Below are 19,581 nucleotides of genomic sequence, written 5' to 3'. Positions count from 1 at the left end.
ACAAATAACCCAGCAGACTCTGAACTACTTAAAGGAAGGCAGCCATCTCATAAATCTTTGTATTTCTAGTGCTTCCCTCGATAGCAACATTGTAGTGTGCAAGAAATACAATCATGTTGTTTCCTAAACAACATCTTCCCTCTGAGGACCAGTTTTAATATACCAGATACAAGTCTGCCAATACATGAGCAGCCCAAACAATTGATGAAAATTATCAGAATCATTCATCATTGCCCAAAGATCCGTTTTCAGTGTTGCTTATATAGACTCACCCCTAAGGTCAAAATTAGGACAAGAACAGCTTATGACTTCTTTGTTTTATTTCTTTTCGGCTGTGCTCACTTCGTGGGCCTTTCCCTGGTGTTGGCAAGTGGGGGCTTCCCTGCGGTGCTCTGGCTTCTCATGGCAGTGGCTTCTGCTGCAGCGGAGTCCGGGTTCTAGGGCACTTGAGCTCCGGCGGTTGTAGCACACGAGCTCAATAGGTGCTGTTCCCAGGTTCAAGCGCACAGGCTCAATATCTGTGGCGCACGGGCTTTGTAGTTGCTCCACGGCATGTGGGATCTTCCTGGATCAGGGATCAAACCCATGTCTGCTTCATTGGCAGGTGGATTCTTTACTGCTGATCCACCAGGGAAGCCCTGCAGCTTCTTTATAAAAAACAGTTGGACACGGAACCTTCTCCAGAATAGATCACATCCTGGGCCATAAATCTGGTCTTGGAAAATTCAAAAAAATTGAAATCATTCCAGTCATCTTTTCTGACCACAGTGCAGTAAGATTAGATCTCAATTACAGGAAAAAAAATTGTTAAAAATTCAAACATATGGAGGCTAAATAACACGCTTCTGAATAACCAACAAATCATAGAAGAAATCAAAAAAGAAATCAAAATATGTATAGAAACGAATGAAAATGAAAGCACAACAACCCAAAACCTATGGGACACTGTAAAAGCAGTGCTAAGGGGAAGGTTCATAGCATTACAGGCTTACATCAAGAAACAAGAAAAAAGCCAAATAAATAACCTAACTCTACACCTAAAGCAATTAGAGAAGGAAGAAATGAAGAACCCCAGGGTGAGCAGAAGGAAAGAAATCTTAAAAATTAGGGCAGAAATAAATGCAAAAGAAACTAAAGAGACCATAGCAAGAATCAACAAAGCTAAAAGCTGGTTTTTTGAAAAAAATAAACAAAATTGACAAACCATTAGCAAGACTCATTAAGAAACAAAGAGAGAAGAACCAAATTAACAAAATAAGAAATGAAAAGGGTGAGATCACAACAGACAACACTGAAATCCAAAGGATCATAAGAGACTACTACCAGCAACTCTATGCCAATAAAATGGACAACTTGGATGAAATGGACAAATTCTTAGAAAAGTATAACTTTCCAAAACTGAACCAGGAAGAAATAGAAGATCTTAACAGAACCATCACAAGCAAGGAAATCGAAACTGTAACCAAAAATCTTCCAGCAAACAAAAGCCCATGACCAGATGGCTTCACAGCTGAATTCTACCAAAAATTTAGAGAAGAGCCAACACCTATCTTACTCAAACTCTTCCAGAAAATTGCAGATGAAGGTAAACTTCCAAACTCATTCTATGAGGCCACCATCACCCTAATTCCAAAACCAGACAAAGATGCCACAAAAAAAGAAAACTACAGGCCAATATCACTGATGAACATAGATGCAAAAATCCTTAACAAAATTCTAGCAAACAGAATCCAACAACATATTAAAAAAATCATACACCATGACCAAGTGGGCTTTATCCCTGGAATGCAAGGATTCTTTAATATCCGCAAATCGATCAACGTAATACACCACATTAACAAATTGGAAGATAAAAACCATATGATTATCTCAATAGATGCAGAGAAAGCCTTTGACAAAATTCAACACTCATTTATGATTAAAACTCTCCAGAAAGCAGGAATAGAAGGAACATACCTCGACATAATAAAAGCTATATATGACAAACCCACAGCAAGCATCACCCTCAATGGTGAAAAATTGAAAGCATTTCCTCTGAAATCAGGAACAAGACAAGGATGCCCACTCTCACCACTACTATTCAACATAGTGTTGGAAGTTTTGGCCACAGCAATCAGAGCAGAAAAAGACATAAAAGGAATCCAGATAGGAAAAGAAGTGAAACTCTCGCTGTTTGCAGATGACATGATCCTCTACATAGAAAACCCTAAAGACTCTTCCAGAAAATTACTACAGCTAATTAATGAATATAGTAAAGTTGCAGGATATAAAATTAACACACAGAAATCCCTTGCATTCCTATATACTAACAATGAAAAAACAGAAAGAGAAATTAACGAAACAATACCATTCACCATTGCAACAAAAAGAATAAAATACTTAGGAGTATATCTACCTAAAGAAACAAAAGACCTATACACAGAAAACTATAAAACATTGATGAAAGAAATCAAAGAGGACACAAACAGATGGAGAAACATACCGTGTTCATGGATTGGAAGAATCAATATTGTCAAAATGGCTATTCTACCCAAAGCAATCTATAGATTCAATGCAATCCCTATCAAGCTACCAACGGTATTTTTCACAGAACTAGAACAAATAATCTCACAATTTGTATGGAAATACAAAAAACCTCGAATAGCAAAAGTAATCTTGAGAAAGAAGAATGGAACTGGAGGAATCAACCTGCCTGACTTCAGACTCTACTACAAAGCCACAGTCATCAAGACAGTATGGTACTGGCACAAAGACAGAAATATAGATCAATGGAACAGAATAGTAAGCCCAGAGATGAACCCACGAACCTATGGACACCTTATCTTTGACAAAGGAGGCAAGGATATACAATGGAAAAAAGACAATCTCTTTAACAAGTGGTGCTGGGAAAACTGGTCAACCACTTGTAAAAGAATGAAACTAGAACACTTTCTAACACCATACACAAAAATAAACTCAAAATGGATTAAAGATCTAAATGTAAGACCAGAAACTATAAAACTCCTAGAGGAGAACATAGGTAAAACACTCTCCGACATAAATCACAGCAAGATCTTCTATGACCCACCTCCCAGAATATTGGAAATAAAAGCAAAAATAAACAAATGGGACCTAATGAAACTTAAAAGCTTTTGCACAACAAAGTAAACTATAAGTAAGGTGAAAAGACAGCCCTCAGATTGGGAGAAAATAATAGCAAATGAGGAAACAGACAAAGGATTAATCTCAAAAATATACAAGCAACTCCTGAAGCTCAATTCCAGAAAAATAAATGACCCAATCAAAAAATGGCCCAAAGAACTAAACAGACATTTCTCCAAAGAAGACATACAGATGGCTAACAAACACATGAAGAGATGCTCCACATCGCTCATTATCAGAGAAATGCAAATCAAAACCACAATGAGGTACCATTACACGCCAGTCAGGGTGGCTGCTATCCAAAAGTCTACAAGCAATAAATGCTGGAGAGGGTGTGGAGAAAAGGGAACCCTCTTACACTGTTGGTGGGAATGCAAACTAGTACAGCCACTATGGAAAACAGTGTGGAGATCTCTTAAAAAACTGGAAATAGAACTACCATATGACCCAGCAATCCCACTTCTGGGCATACACACTGAGGAATCCAGATCTGAAAGAGACATGTGCACCCCAATGTTCATCGCAGCACTGTTTATAATAGCCAGGACATGGAAGCAACCTAGATGCCCATCAGCAGATGAATGGATAAGGAAGCTGTGGTACATATACACCATGGAATATTACTCAGCTGTTAAAAAGAATTCATTTGAATCAGTTCTAAAGAGATGGATGAAACTGGAGCCCATTATACAGAGTGAAGTAAGCCAGAAAGATAAAGAACATTACAGTATACTAACACATATATACGGAATTTAGAAAGATGGTAACAATGGCCCTATATGCAGGGCAGAAGAAGAGACGCAGAAGTACAGAACAGACTTTTGAACTCTGTGGGAGAAGGTGAGGGTGGGATGTTTTGAAAGAACAGCATGTATATTATCTGTGGTGAAACAGACCACCAGCCCAGGTGGGAGGCATGAGTCAAGTGCTCGGGCCTGTTGGGCTGGGAAGACCCAGAGGAATCGGGTGGAGAGGGAGGGAAGAGGGGGGATGGGAGACCGGGATGGGGAATTCGTGTAGCTCTATGACTGATTCACATCAATGTATGACAAAACCCCCTGAAAAAAAAAAAAACAAAAAAACAGTTGGTGAGGGAGCCAGATTAGGTGCTTCAATATGTTCTACTTATTTGAACTGGCAAATAATTCACAACCAAGGACAATAGCAAGTAATCAACAAGGTTTTAATCCTTACTTTTCTCCCTGGTAGCACTTAAAATCAGGTTGTGTGTCCATGTGACTCAGCCAGTAAAGAATCTGCTTGCAATGCAGGAGACCTGGGTTTGATTCCTGCGTTGGGAAGATCCCCTGGAGAAGGAAATGGGAACCCACTCCAGTATTCTTTTTTTTTTTGACAAAGTAATGTCTCTGCTTTTTATTTTTCTTTTTTTTTTTTTAAATTTTTTATTTTTTATTTTTCAGTGGGTTTTGTCATACATTGATATGAAGCAGCCATAGAGTTACACATATTCCCCATCCCGGTCCCCCATCCCACCTCCCTCTCCACCCGATTCCTCTGGGTCTTCCCAGCCCACCAGGCCCGAGCACTTGACTCATGCCTCCCACCTGGGCTGGTGGTCTGTTTCACCACAGATAATATACATGCTGTTCTTTCAAAACATCCCACCCTCACCTTCTCCCACAGAGTTCAAAAGTCTGTTCTATACTTCTGCGTCTCTTCTGCCCTGCATATAGGGCCATCGTTACCATCTTTCTAAATTCCGTATATATGTGTTAGTATACTGTAATGTTCTTTATCTTTCTGGCTTACTTCACTCTGTATAATGGGCTCCAGTTTCATCCATCTCATTAGAACTGATTCAAATGAATTCTTTTTAATGGCTGAGTAATATTCCATGGTGTATATGTACCACAGCTTCCTTATCCATTCATCTGCTGATGGGCATCTAGGTTGCTTCCATGTCCTGGCTATTATAAACAGTGCTGCGATGAACATTGGGGTGCACGTGTCTCTTTCAGATCTGGATTTCTCAGTATGTATGCCCAGAAGTGGGATTGCTGGGTCATATGGTAGTTCTATTTCCAGTTTTTTAAGAAATCTCCACACTGTTTTCCATAGTGGCTGTACTAGTTTGCATTCCCACCAACAGTGTAAGAGGGTTCCCTTTTCTCCACACCCTCTCCAGCATTTATTGCTTGTAGACTTTTGGATAGCAGCCACCCTGACTGGCATGTAATGGTACCTCATTGTGGTTTTGATTTGCATTTCTCTGATAATGAGCGATGTGGAGCATCTTTTCATGTGTTTGTTAGCCATCTGTATGTCTTCTTTGGAGAAATGTCTGTTTAGTTCTTTGGGCCATTTTTTGATTGGGTCATTTATTTTTCTGGAATTGAGCTTCAGGAGTTGCTTGTATATTTTTGAGATTAATCCTTTGTCTGTTTCCTCATTTGCTATTATTTTCTCCCAATCTGAGGGCTGTCTTTTCACCTTATTTATAGTTTCCTTTGTTGTGCAAAAGCTTTTAAGTTTCATTAGGTCCCATTTGTTTATTTTTGCTTTTATTTCCAATATTCTGGGAGGTGGGTCATAGAAGATCTTGCTGTGATTTATGTCGGAGAGTGTTTTACCTATGTTCTCCTCTAGGAGTTTTATAGTTTCTGGTCTTACGTTTAGATCTTTAATCCATTTTGAGTTTATTTTTGTGTATGGTGTTAGAAAGTGTTCTAGTTTCATTCTTTTACAAGTGGTTGACCAGTTTTCCCAGCACCACTTGTTAAAGAGATTGTCTTTTTTCCATTGTATATCCTTGCCTCCTTTGTCAAAGATAAGGTGTCCATAGGTTCGTGGGTTCATCTCTGGGCTTACTATTCTGTTCCATTGATCTATATTTCTGTCTTTGTGCCAGTACCATACTGTCTTGATGACTGTGGCTTTGTAGTAGAGTCTGAAGTCAGGCAGGTTGATTCCTCCAGTTCCATTCTTCTTTCTCAAGATTACTTTTGCTATTCGAGGTTTTTTGTATTTCCATACAAATTGTGAAGTTATTTGTTCTAGTTCTGTGAAAAATACCGTTGGTAGCTTGATAGGGATTGCATTGAATCTATAGATTGCTTTGGGTAGAATAGCCATTTTGACAATATTGATTCTTCCAATCCATGAACACGGTATGTTTCTCCATCTGTTTGTGTCCTCTCTGATTTCTTTCATCAATGTTTTATAGTTTTCTGTGTATAGGTCTTTTGTTTCTTTAGGTAGATATACTCCTAAGTATTTTATTCTTTTTGTTGTAATGGTGAATGGTATTGTTTCGTTAATTTCTCTTTCTGTTTTTTCATTGTTAGTATATAGGAATGCAAGGGATTTCTGTGTGTTAATTTTATATCCTGCAACTTTACTATATTCATTAATTAGCTGTAGTAATTTTCTGGAAGAGTCTTTAGGGTTTTCTATGTAGAGGATCATGTCATCTGCAAACAGCGAGCCACTCCAGTATTCTTGCCTGGAGAATTTCATGGACAGAGGAGTTTCGTGGGCTACCGTCCATGGGATCACAGAGTTGGGCATGATTGAGTGACTAATGCTTGTGGTGCCCATAAAGATGAAATTTATATATTATATATGCATATAAAATTATACATACCAACATATGTATATAATTATTCTTATGTAATATTATATATAAACATGTATCTATTTGTCTATATTTCTTATTCTCTGCCTATTTGTAGGAAAGGAAACCACATATATGTGTGTGTATGTATATATATACATGCACACTCTCAAACTAGTGTATAATTATGCTTATATAATATATATATCTGCTTATCTATTTTCCTTAGTCTCTGCCTGTTCATAGTAAAGAAAACCATTGTCTACTCTGACCAGATCTAAACTTTGAGATGGTTGGGAGAGGGGAAGAAGCATTGTAGAATGTTTGCACTCTGTTGAGGAAAGTTATCTTATATGCACCTGCTGATTTTTAAATAAGAACTTTGTTTGTCAAAACATATTTTCTTGAGTTGTCATAAATTAGACTACATAATGGTTTGGGTCCCAAGTTCAATCTGTAAACACTGTTCTCACAGCTGGCAAATCTGTTACATTTTGCTTCTGGCTTACAGCCTTTCATTTTATTTGAGGATCACATCTGCTCAGAGCTGGCACTGGGACACAGACTTGAGAAACCTGGTACACTGAAGTTAAGCCTGCAACCCTTGCTAACTCGATGTGCTGAGTTCTGAGTTTTGGTACACTTCCCCCCACCGCATCTAAGGACATACACACCCACCCACCCATACACACACACATTTTTTTCTTTCTCTTAAATGGTCATTTGGGCAGAGTTGGCTGGTACAACTTAATGCTAGTCAGTGACACTACAAAATCTGAGTTTGATTTACATTCTCCATATTTTTTTAAAAACACACCATGGTCACTAAAACGTTTATGCTTAAACAATAACTGCAACCACAGCAAGATATCCTATGTCAGGAAGTTCTCTTTTATTGTTAGGGAGCCAAAAGGAGAGGTCTGGAGGACAAGAGTTTCAGTCTTCAAGAAATGAGATCTGGAATTTCTAAACCACTTTGCAGATCCAAGATGAACCAGTGTCCTTAGAAGAATGGGATTGTGAGTTAGTTCTCAAATGGTACTGTAAGTCTGGCTCAGAAATTAAAAAAGCCTCCTCCATGGTATCACAAAGCAGATGTGATGTCAACCATCATCACCCTGTTGATTTTGCAGAGAATCTCAGACTAGTTTTTCAGGAAGCAAATGCATCTCTCAGCCTCACACCTCACACATCCTGAACTGCAAAGGGGGTGAACCATTCCCTTCTCCAGGGGATCTTCTGGACCCAGGGATTGAACTCTGGTCTCCTGCATTGCAGGCAGATTCTTCACTGCCTGAGTCACCAGGGAAGCCTGCAAAGGGGATGAGCTTAGTCTAAAGAAGGACATTGGCAAGACTGAGTATTAGGTTCCCAAGCTGTTTGTGATTCTGTTCAAACTAGAAAAAAAAAAGTATTTACCCTAAATACCTACATGAATGTGACATCTCACCCCTACTCTAGGGACCATGGTGGTGGTGGTGGTTTAGTCGCTAAGTCGTGTCCGACTCTTGCAGCCCTGTGGACTGTAGCCCTCCAGGCTCCTCTGTCCATGGATTTTCCAGGCAAGAATACTTGAGTGGATTGCCATTTCCTTCTCCAGGGAATTTTCCCAAATCAGGAATCGAACCCAGGTCTCCTGCATTGCAGGCAGATTCTTTACCGACTGAGCTACGAGGGAAGCCCCTAGGGACCATAAACAAGTTTAAAGTGTCTAACCTCATCTGTGAGGTCTGGTTTATTGTCTGGATGCGGAGGGTATACACACACACATACACACACATATACACACACACATACACAAAACAGTAGCAGAGTGACATACATGGGCAAAAAGAGATGAGAAAAGACAGAAGAGGATGTTATTAAATTCTTGACCACATAAAACATATTCCCAGATACTAAACATTGTAGGGAAGGGAGATCACCAGGGCAGTGAAATCATAGAAAATGCTATGGGCCTTGAACAAAACCTTGAAACATAGATAGCTTATAACTAAGCAAAATAAAGGAAGACTTTCTGGTTGAGGAAAAAGCCAAGATCTGGCATGTTAGAAGTTCAGTAATGAAACAACTCTGACCTTAGCAGAGGGTATTTGCTGTAATGTTCTTTATTATTCTGTTTAGTTTCCCAACTTTCCTTTAGCAAGACACAGCAGAAGTTTGGCAGGATGTATACCCCTGGACCATGAAACCAAAGATGAAAGTGAGTTTAATGTTGAGTAGTCATCCTCATATAATGCATGTATTCCAAAAACAATGGTGTGCCTGCATGCTAAGTCGCTTCAGTCATGTCCAACTCTGTGCAACCGTATGGACTGTAGCCCACCAGTCTCCTCTGTCCATGGCATTCTCCAGGCAAGAATATTGGAGTGGGTTGGTGTAGCTTAACTCTTAATTACTACACACCAGCTTACTCTTCTAAGGGTTTTACATCTACATTAACTCATTCTACTCAATGAATCTGTTGCAGGAAGGGGGACCCCTTCCAGGGCCCGAAACTGGGCTCTTGTCTAACACTCGGAAATGAATTGTCCGAGGAGACACATGCTGACAAAGCAAGAGATTTTATTGGGAAAGGGCACCCGGGTGGAGAGCAGGAGGGTAAGGGAATCCAGGAGAACTGCTCTGCCGCGTGGCTCGCAGTCTTGGGTTTTATGGTGATGGGATTCATTTCCGGGTAGTCTTTGGCCAATCATTCTAATTCAGAGTCTTTCCTGGTGGCGCACGCATCGCTCAGCCAAGGTGGATGCTAGCAAGAGGGATTCTGGGAAGTGGACGGACAGGTAGTGTCTCCTTTTGATCTTTCCCGAACTCTTCCAGCTGGTGGTGGCTTATTAGTTCCGTATTCCTTATCAGGATCTCCTGTCATAAAACAACTCATGCAAATGGTTACTATGGTGCCTGGCCAGGGTGGGCGGTTTCAGTCAGTGTGCTTCCCCTAACAAATCTGTGACATAAATCTATCATTTTACCATTTTACAGATCAGGGAACTCAGGTACAGAGAATTTAAGTAACTTGCTCAGGTCAAGCAGCCAGTTGGTGGTAAAACTGGAACTCCAGGCAGAATTCCTTCCTTAGCCAATCTTTTCACGAAAATACACCACCCAACAAGATGCTGCAGAATATTGTGTGCATCTCACAAAACTAACTTTAGACTATCTCAATCCACAAGCTTCTCTGACTGCTAAATGTCTTTACTTTTTATTTAATTCTTTTTAAAAAGATCGTTTCTGTTTTCTTTCTTTCTGGTTCAGACTTTTATTGCCATCATGTTAAACTTAATTTTTTCTTAATATCTCTGTGTGATGAATATTAACTATTCCAGCTTTGTGTCTGAAATCCTTAAAGATATTTTTTTTAAAAGCCTATATATATATATATATATATATATATATGTAAACATATATATATATGTTTACATATATATGAGTTTGATAATTCGGTTTCCTAAATCAGATTGTGGACATTTGTTTTACCCTTTCCTTCTCAGTACATACATATTCTGAAAAGTGATTTGTAATCCCTATTCTTAGGGAAAAAAGAGCTATGAAACCACTCTGCCTAAAATTAAATCCAGCCCTATTCTTCCCATGCAACTTTGTCTATAGTCTTGTTCAAATTACTTAACTATTTTGTACTTCAGTATTTTTTTTTTTTTAATTTATAAATTGATGTAATATAACGTGCAATATAGGTGATTTTCAGCCTGGGGCAAATGAACCTAGCTCCTTTCGGGAAAGAAAGCACTCAAAGATTGAGCTTGAAGGTATTCCCACTAGCCACGTTTGGGGTAACTTGAACATCAAAAAGAATAATGAGTCTAATTGATTGTAAAGCATTGAGCAAATGAAAGTCTGTGAACTCAAATGTGATAATCAAAGAATAAAATTCATTTGCCACTCTGGGAGGTAAATCTTCTACCAAATCCTTACTCTGAAGATTTGCTAATGAAGGAGAAGGAATTAATCATTTACTTTGTCTTTGAGGGAGAAAAGATATTTCTGTTCAAATGGATAAGAGGAAGGTCTTTTACCCCCCAGCAGATAAACGCAGAAGAACAGAAACCAGCATTATGCACCCTTCAGTGAAACAATGGGCCAGGAAGGATTATGCACCCTGGAGTGAATAAGTGGTTTCAAGGTAGGATATTTACATGCCACAAGCTTTACTTCACAGATTATGCACCCTGGAGTGAAGAAGTGGTTTCAAGGTAGGATATTTACATGCCACAAGCTTTACTTCACAGAGCACAGAGGAGGAAGTTGAACTTTACAAGGAACTCTTAGGTCACCTCTCCTGTGAACTTGTTATCATGCAGTATATATGGTGTAGCATCACTCTTGAAGTAATCTTGTCAAAACTAACTCAATCTAAATAAATCTTTTGACCTTATTTCCAGTTGACAGAAAATAAAGGATTAAGAATTCAAGAACAAGAACACTTGCCCTAAACTCTTCCAAGAAATCAATGTCATTTAAAAAAGGTAGGGAGTTGGGGTGGCTGTGCTAGAGTAAGAGAAACTGAAAAATACAGCGACCAAATGCAATACGTAAACCCTGGTTGAATCCTTGTTTTAAAAAGAAAGTATAAAATATATTGTTGTTGTTTAGCAGCTAAATCATATCCGACTCTTTGAGACCTGATGGACTGTAGCCCTCCAAGCTCTTCTGTCTATGGGATTTCCCAGACAAAAATACTGGAGTGGGTTGCCATTTCCTTTTCCATAAAACATAAAATAGCTTTATGAAAAATTACATATGCAGCAGAGGTATAAGAGCTATGAATGGAATTTGGCGTTTGAAGAAATCTAAATATATAATAGACACTGAGCCATATTAGGAAAAAAAATTTCTTAGGTAATAGAATAGCAGTTTAAAAAAATATAGCTTTTTAAGAAGGTGCATGGGAAATATTTAGGTGTAAAACATCGTGTCTAAAATATACTTTCAAATAGGCTACCAAAAATATGTTGTACATACACATGATAAGGATGGCGACATGTATGTAAATAAAGATTGAATCAAAGTGGTGGGTACATTTGTGGTTGTCGTGCTATTTCAACTTTTTCTCCATATCCGAGTTTCACAATGAAAAGTTAGCAGGAATGATAATCAGTCGAAACATGTTATCCTGATGTCTCTTGAATTAGATAACACATTTGTTTGCTCATTTATCAATTTAAGAAGCTTAATAATGATAAAAATCAACTTAAAATTATTTTATCAATAATAGATTATAAATTCTTTCATAGTTTCAAAGGATCAAAGAAATTCAAGACCTATAGTTTGAATTCAAGACCTATAGTTTAAATTCAATACCTATATTTTGACTATATGGTCAGTTTTAGCCATTCTGAGTGGACTGGTTAGAGCGAACACGTTCAGAGCAGTTTCCTTACATCTGCTGGGTGAATTTAATCCCTCTTTACCTGGAGGGTGTCAGGTGTAGGCATCTTGTGAGTGCTGAAAGAGAATAGTCAAAGAAAAGAACTCCTTTAGCTGTTATAAAAGGGACTAGAGTAGGTGAGTGTGTGTACTTTTGTGATCCCCTAGGATGAGAACTAGATCGTTAGTTGATAATTCAGGAAATATTTGTGTACCTAATCTTGTGACAAATATATAGAGAGAAATATGAAATGTGAGATACTTGGTATGTTGGCAAATGTCTTCCTCTTCTAAATTTGAATAATATAATTTTATTTTAATAAATTTGCATGATAAGAAAGCTGTCAAGTCTGTGGAAGCCACCAGTTAACAATGCACTTTTATATTCAGTGAAGACGTCGTTGTTGTTCAGGCACCATCTTGTGTCCAGCTCTTTGTGACCCCAGGCGTGCCAGGCTTCAGTGTCCCTCACCATCTCCTGGAGTTTGCCCAAGTTCACATTCATTGAATTGGTGATGCCATCCAACCATCTCATCCTCTGTCACCTGTATCACCTCCTACCCTCAGTTTTTCCCAGCATCAGGGTCGTTGCCAATGAGTCAGCTCTTCACATCAGGTGGCCAGGATGTGAATCCATCAGTTTAGCATCAGTCCTTCCAATGAGTATTCAGGGTTGATTTCCTTTAAGAAAGACTGTTTGATCTCCTTGCAGCCCAAGGGACTCTCGAGGGCCTTCTCCAGCAGTACAGTTTTAAACCATTGATTTTTGGGCACTCATCTTTCTTTATGGTCCAACTCAATCCCTACATGACTACTCTAAAAACTATAGCTTTGACTAGATGGACCATTGTTGGCAAAGTCACGTCTCTACATTTAAATTCGCTGTCTAGGTTTGTCATAGCTTTTCCTCCAAGGAGCACACGTCTTTTAATTTCATGGCTGCAGTTGCCATCTGCAAGTGGCTGTTTGATTATATAGATCTATTTGGGATTTCCTTTTATTTTAATGGTTAATAGTCACATTCTTTTCGTTTCACGTGAGAGGAGTCATGATATTTTTCAGTTGACTTTCTTGGAGTATGAAATACCTTAATGAACTGCTGCACTGGGAAGATATGTCTGCCTTGGATTGCTTCTGAACCTCCATGGAATCCTCTGCACCTGTCAAGTTTTCTAGGTTCAGCGCTCTGTGTAAGGACCTGTTAGAGGAGCTGGCGGGCTCTTGAACTTTTGATGCTGATGGGTCCAAGAAATCTTTTGGCTTTATAAGTTCTTTCCACAATTGCTAGACTGTGTGTAGTTTTCAATAAGAGCATGCTGGGATATCCAGAGAGCATGCTTGTGTATAATTCAGAAGACAGTCTCTTTTCCTACATGTTGTTTTGTAGTTCTTTTACTTTCCTTTTTTTCATTTCAGTTTGCAGCTATCTCTGATGAAACAGTTGGTGTATGTAGCTAATGTTATAGAATGGAAGCTGAATGGATGTTTTCAGTGTTCCCCTTTCTTAGTAGACCGTGATTTTTCAGACCCAAAATTCTACTACGGGGGAGGGCAGGAGTTCATCTTTGTATCTGCTTTATTTAAAGGGATTGAGCTCATTTACCCCATCCTCATATCCACCTGTGACTCACCCCTAGTTTCTGCATGTGTGTGTATGTATGTGCTCATCTCCACGTGTATTCTCCAGTCTACTTTTATAGACTGAGATCTTTGAATCACTTTTGATTTTCAGCTTCAGAACAGTAGCTGCTTAATCAAATGACATTTCTCTTTTTTAAAATTTTTATTGGAGTATAGTTGATTTACAATGTCATTTGTTTCAGATGTACAGCAAAGTGATTCATATATATATGTACACATTCAGATATACATATATGTATATATTTAAAAAATTTTTTTTCATTTTAAGTTTTTATAAGAGGTTGAGTATAAGTCCCTGTGCTATACAATAGGTCCTTTTTGTTTATCTCTTTTATGTGCAGCTGTATATTTTAATCCCTAACTCCTAGTTTATCTCCCCACCTTTCCCCCTTGGTAATCACACATTTCTGTTCTGTGTTTGTGATTCTATTTCTGGTTCATAAATAAGTTCATTTGTATCATATTTTTAGATTCTATGTATAAGCAATATCATATGATACTTGTTTTCCTCTATCTGATTTACTTCACTTAGATGGATCTGGAGTTTATCATACTGTGTTACTGCAAATGGCAGTATTTCATTTTTTTGATGGCTGAGTAATATTCTCTATCTATCTCTCTATATCTCACCACCTTTTCCATATCCATTCATCTGTTGATGGGCAGTTAGGTTGCCTTGGCTATTGTAAATAGTGCTCTGGAGAACACTGGGATGCATGTATCTTGTTGAATTATAGTTTTCTCTGGATATATGCCAGAAGTGGGGTTGCTAGATCATATGGTAACTCTATTTTTAGTTTTTTAAGGAATTTCCATACTGTTCTCCTTAGTAGCTACACAAAATTCCATTCCCACCAACAGTGTAGGAGGGTTCCCTTTCCACCACATCCTTGTGGTTCAGTAGTAAAAATCTGCCTGCTATGCAGGAGATGTGGGTTCGATCCCTGGGCTGGGAAGATCCCCTGGAAAAGGAAATGGCAACTAACTCCAGTATTCTTGCCTGGGACATCCCATGGACAGAGGAGCCTGGCGGGCTATAGATCATGGGTCACAAAGAGTCAGACACAACTGAGCAACTAAACAACAACAACTCCAGCATTTATTATTTGTAGACATTTTGATGATGCCCATCTTTTAAAGTTAAACAAGTTAAGCTTAAAAATCTTTCTTTTTTGTTCTTCTACCTAATGGTGTAAAGAGTAGTACACTCTTATGGGGGAAGCTGTTGACAGGAATTATTTGTGTCAGAAGAGAGCAAATTATTGGATAACAGATTTTAAAAAATCAGTCTGTACTAGCAAAGTAAAATGGAGAGGACAGGAAGTAAGAGAGGGAGGGAGAATGAGACAGAGCTTCAAAGCGTTTTAAAACTATAGTGTATAAAAGACACGTTGAGGTTTTAGTAAGACCACTAGATTTAAGAAATGACTGTTATTGAAAAGTTGTTTGTGGCTCACAGACTAGAGATTTGGGCACACCAGCCATGGGAGTCACCCAGAGAGGCAAAAGTGGTGAGTAAGAGCCTGTATTGTGGTTTTTTTCAGAAGGATATGCAGGCAAGGTGGGCAGGTTTAGGACTGCTAGTCTGAATAATTTAGTGGGCTCTAGGGCATAGGGTCTGGTTCCAAGTTGTCTGGCAAGTAGCCCTGGGTGGATAATGGCCCAGAATGTGAGAATCTGATAGAGGGGGCTCTGGGTTGGTTGGTTTTATTTGAAAAGTGCACGCTCCACACTCAGTGAGTTGTTTCCTGTCTCTAGGAGTTGACTCTGCTTAGAAAGGACAGCCCCTCCAGCGTCAGCAAGGCCCCAGTTGTCAAAACGTCAGAGCATAGACAATAAAAGACATTGCTAATGCAGGGAGGAAAAAGATGGAGGGTTGGAGGAAAATTAAGATGAAAGATATAGGGACTTCCCTGGTGTTCCAGTGGCTAAGACTCTGCACTGCCAGTGTACGGGGCCTGGATTCCATCCCTGGTCAGGGAGCTAGATCCTATATGCTGCAACTAAGAGTTCATGTGCCGCAACCAAGGATCTCAGATGTCATAAATAGAAGACCTCACATGCTGCAGGTAAAGAACCTGCATGCCTCAATGAAGATCAAAGATCCAGGGTGCCTCAACCAAGACCCAGGGCAGCCAAATAAATAAGTAAATTTTTTTAAGTTTTTTTTTTTTTTTTTTTTTCTTTCGGACAATACACACAATACCCTCAAACCAATGATGTTTTAGAAATTTAATTTCACAGTGCAGATAAAGACATCAAGATTTTCCCTGGCAGATCCAAAATGTTTTAAACACTCTCTCTTCTGGGCCCTGGCAGAGCATTTTAAACTTCCTACTCTAATTGCAGGTGGCTTCTTTGCCATTTGACCCACCAGGGAAGTCTATCACTGTGATATAATTCTAATTATTTTGGGCATATCTGTTGTCTTCACTGGTTCAGTAGCCCTGGAACTCAGTACTTTATCTTTTCTATGTAGCTGTTTAGCACTTTGCACATCCTTTTAAATGTTTGAAGAAGGAAGGGAAAGGAAAATAAGAAAAACAGAAAGGAAGAAGGAAAATGCCAAACTTTCAAGGACTGCTAGTGTAAGAAGGGGCCTTTGAGGCTTGGTGTCTAGGGAAACACCAAATGACGGAATTATTTTGTAGGGAGGAGGCTAGTGACATGAGTATCATCCAGTAAGGTATATTATTTAAATCACTGATTCCATCCAGCTTGGATGATACCTGTTTCACTGGCCTTATGTTGTGATCCACAGGTTAATACTTAACTGTAATTGTGGAGGAATATTAGAGTGGAAGCTAATGATGAAAAGAAACTTATCATGAACGTGAGTGCTCATAATTGTCTAACATGTAAGGATAATGATAGCTAGAATGAAAAATGAGAATGAAAAGCCTAAGTCTGTGTTGAGTTGCTTTGCTAAAATACTGAGAAAGAGGGATACAAACATAGGGACCAAATGAATCAAGACAGATAGCTACGTTTTTCATCATTTAGAAGATAAACTACAATATGCTGTGCTTAAGAGAGAATGTGTCAGCGGAGTGGTTATAAGGGGCTGACTGCATGTGGCAGTATCTGTCAACATCAGAGAGAGCTGGCTGCACTTTGAGAGAAAGATATATATAAAGGGAAAATGGTGCATCTGAAATGGAGTGGTTTTAGAGGAGGTGGTCTCCCATTGTCAGAAGTGCAACAACACTTCTTAGTAGTGGTTAGGTATCACAGGCCCCTCCTTGTGGCATTACATTATCTACAGGAAGTCACTGTAGAAGTGTTTTAGTGTATGTGTTTCTGGACAAAAAGGGTGGCTCAGATGGTAAAGAATCTACCTGCAGTGCGGGAGACTGAGGTTTGATCTCTTGGTCAGGAAGATCTCCTGGAGAAGGGGATGGCAACCCACTCAGCATTGTTGCCTGGAGAATCCCATGGACAGAGGAGCCTGGCAGGCTACAATCCATGGGGTCACAAAGAGTCAGACACGACTGAGTGACCAACACGTTCTGTAGAAAAACTGCAGTGTCTACAGTGTACCTTTCCTGGTTATTCCAGTCCTGTTCATTGTCTTCCAACTACTTTGCACTTATTTATTTATTATAGGTAACTAACAGGTATGTGAAGGCTATTCTCTTTGGTAGTGATTGTAATTGATTTCCTCCCTTCTAGAAAATCCAATTTTGCCCACATTTGCAAGTAACCTTCACTTTTTTTTTTTTTTTAACTCCACATCATTTTGTGCTGTTTTGACTTTTCCTTTGAACCAGTAATAACATCTACTTGGTTCTGTCATATCAGATGAGTAAAATAAAACCTTTAATATATATGTTCATTTTTATATCTGTATGAAAGTCGTGATTCACCAGTTGCTGAAAACTGTCTTTAATATCACCCTTAGAGGAATAGTACCTTCCCAGTTTTGGTTTATTTTCAATGAAATATGTAAATAGGGTAATCATTAGTTGAAGGATCAGTTTAGTTAGTCCAGTGTCATTTTTGAGGCAGTTTAGAATTTTAAAATTCATTTCAAAAAGACTGTTACTCCTTTTCCACCCCCTCCTCTTCTTTCTCCTCTTTATTGACATAATCAGTTGGACAGACACTTTCTTAGTGATAATGTTAGGTTCAAAAAGAATGTTTTGTTCAAAGTGGTAACACTATAAATATTCGAAAAATGTCTCTTTTGATTTACTACAATAAGTCTCTATTGATTTTCTACAATAAACAAGGGTTTTTTACACTGTAAAATTAACCATAATCTCTGTGATAGAATTATCTTGACAGGAGAACAGTCTGGCAGCTTTATATCGTTCCATTTTTCCTGAGCCTGCTCATCCCTCTTGGGAGGAACTGAGCAGAAGATTTCTCTAAGAGGAAAGAAACTAAGTTATGGGTTTGAATTTGAAATATTCCTTGGGAAAAAAATAAAATGGAATACAGCAGTTGAAAATGTGTTTTTCATTTGCTAAATTGTGTCTGACTCTCCGTGACCCCGTGACTACAGCATGCCTGGCTTCCCTTCCCTGTGCTGTCTCCCAGAGATTGCTCAAGTTCATGTCCATTGAGGTGGTGGTGTATCCAATCATCTCTTCCTCTGAGAATAGACAGACATTACTGAACTTAAAAAAAACACCGAGGCAAAATAAAAGATGATACCATCTTTCCCCTTTCACCTTCCCTCCCACGAGGAATTTTGAGCATTCTTGTCTTTGAAACCCCACAGTTCTGTTTCAATAGTGAGAAAACACTAGTAAAGTTTTTGTTTTTATAAGATTCGCCGTTCCTCCCTACCTTCTGCCACCTGTTAAATGTTAGGGATTAAGGTGGTTCTGACTTTTCTCAAAGTTTTGGTTTTTATTTTTAAGTTAATGTTGCTTTATACAATTATTCTTCATTGAATTCACTGTATTTGTTCTTCCTGCCCCCTTCTTCATCATGGGCCATAGTGTGATAAAAGTAGTCTTGAACATTTTAATTTAATTGACCTTTAAAAAAAGTTATTTTCAAAAGTGTATGTAGTCAGAAAGCTACCTTTAAAGTTTATATTCATTATGAAACTTACCAAACACTTATAGAGCACGTGTTATGAACTGTTGAAAGCCCAGGAGCACATCAGTGAAAGCTACAGGCCCTTAGGATGCATAGATCACTAGCCATAATCCGAGCAAAGAATTGGAGCCACATGACAACTTCATTTTTTTTCAGTTCTAATTGTATTAAAGGTTCCTTATTCTTTAAGGTAAAGAATCTTCTGATATATAAAAATTTTGAGATTTCTGTAAGGCTGACCCAAGCTAAAAAGAAAAAAGCTCAGAATAGTGATATTGATGACAAAGAATTCAGAAAAAGACAAAATCTTGACATGTACAGCTATAAAAATATTTTACTCTTTTGACATGCTCTTTTACTCAGGATATGAAGGAACCCAAAAAATGTTTAACCTGTTCAAGGAAAGGTCAAAGGAGCACACATTTATGTGGAATAAAGGAAAGTTGAAACGAATAAGAAATAGAGACAAAACTGGATTTTCCTTAGGGTGGAGGGAGTCCAATAGTTCACCAACAGTTGCCTACAGTTTACAAAGATTTGACAAATGAACGATGAAAAAAACAACACACCTGGAATCTGATCACTGAGAAGGGTGTCCTATAGATAAGGCATAGTTTTCCAGGGAAACAAAGTTTTCTACAAAAGGAAAAGGAGATAATACCAAATAATCATGTTGTTTGTTTTGTTGTTGAGTTGCTCAGTTGAGTCGGACTTACTGAGAACCCATGGACTGTAGCCCACCAGGCTCCTCTGTCCATGGGATTCTCCAGACAAGAATACCGGAGTGG

Source organism: Muntiacus reevesi, chromosome 4, assembly GCF_963930625.1.
Source record: "Muntiacus reevesi chromosome 4, mMunRee1.1, whole genome shotgun sequence".
In the NCBI taxonomy this organism is placed as follows: domain Eukaryota; kingdom Metazoa; phylum Chordata; class Mammalia; order Artiodactyla; family Cervidae; genus Muntiacus; species Muntiacus reevesi.
The sequence above is the reverse complement of the archived record's forward strand: the minus strand, read 5'-3'. Positions refer to the sequence as shown.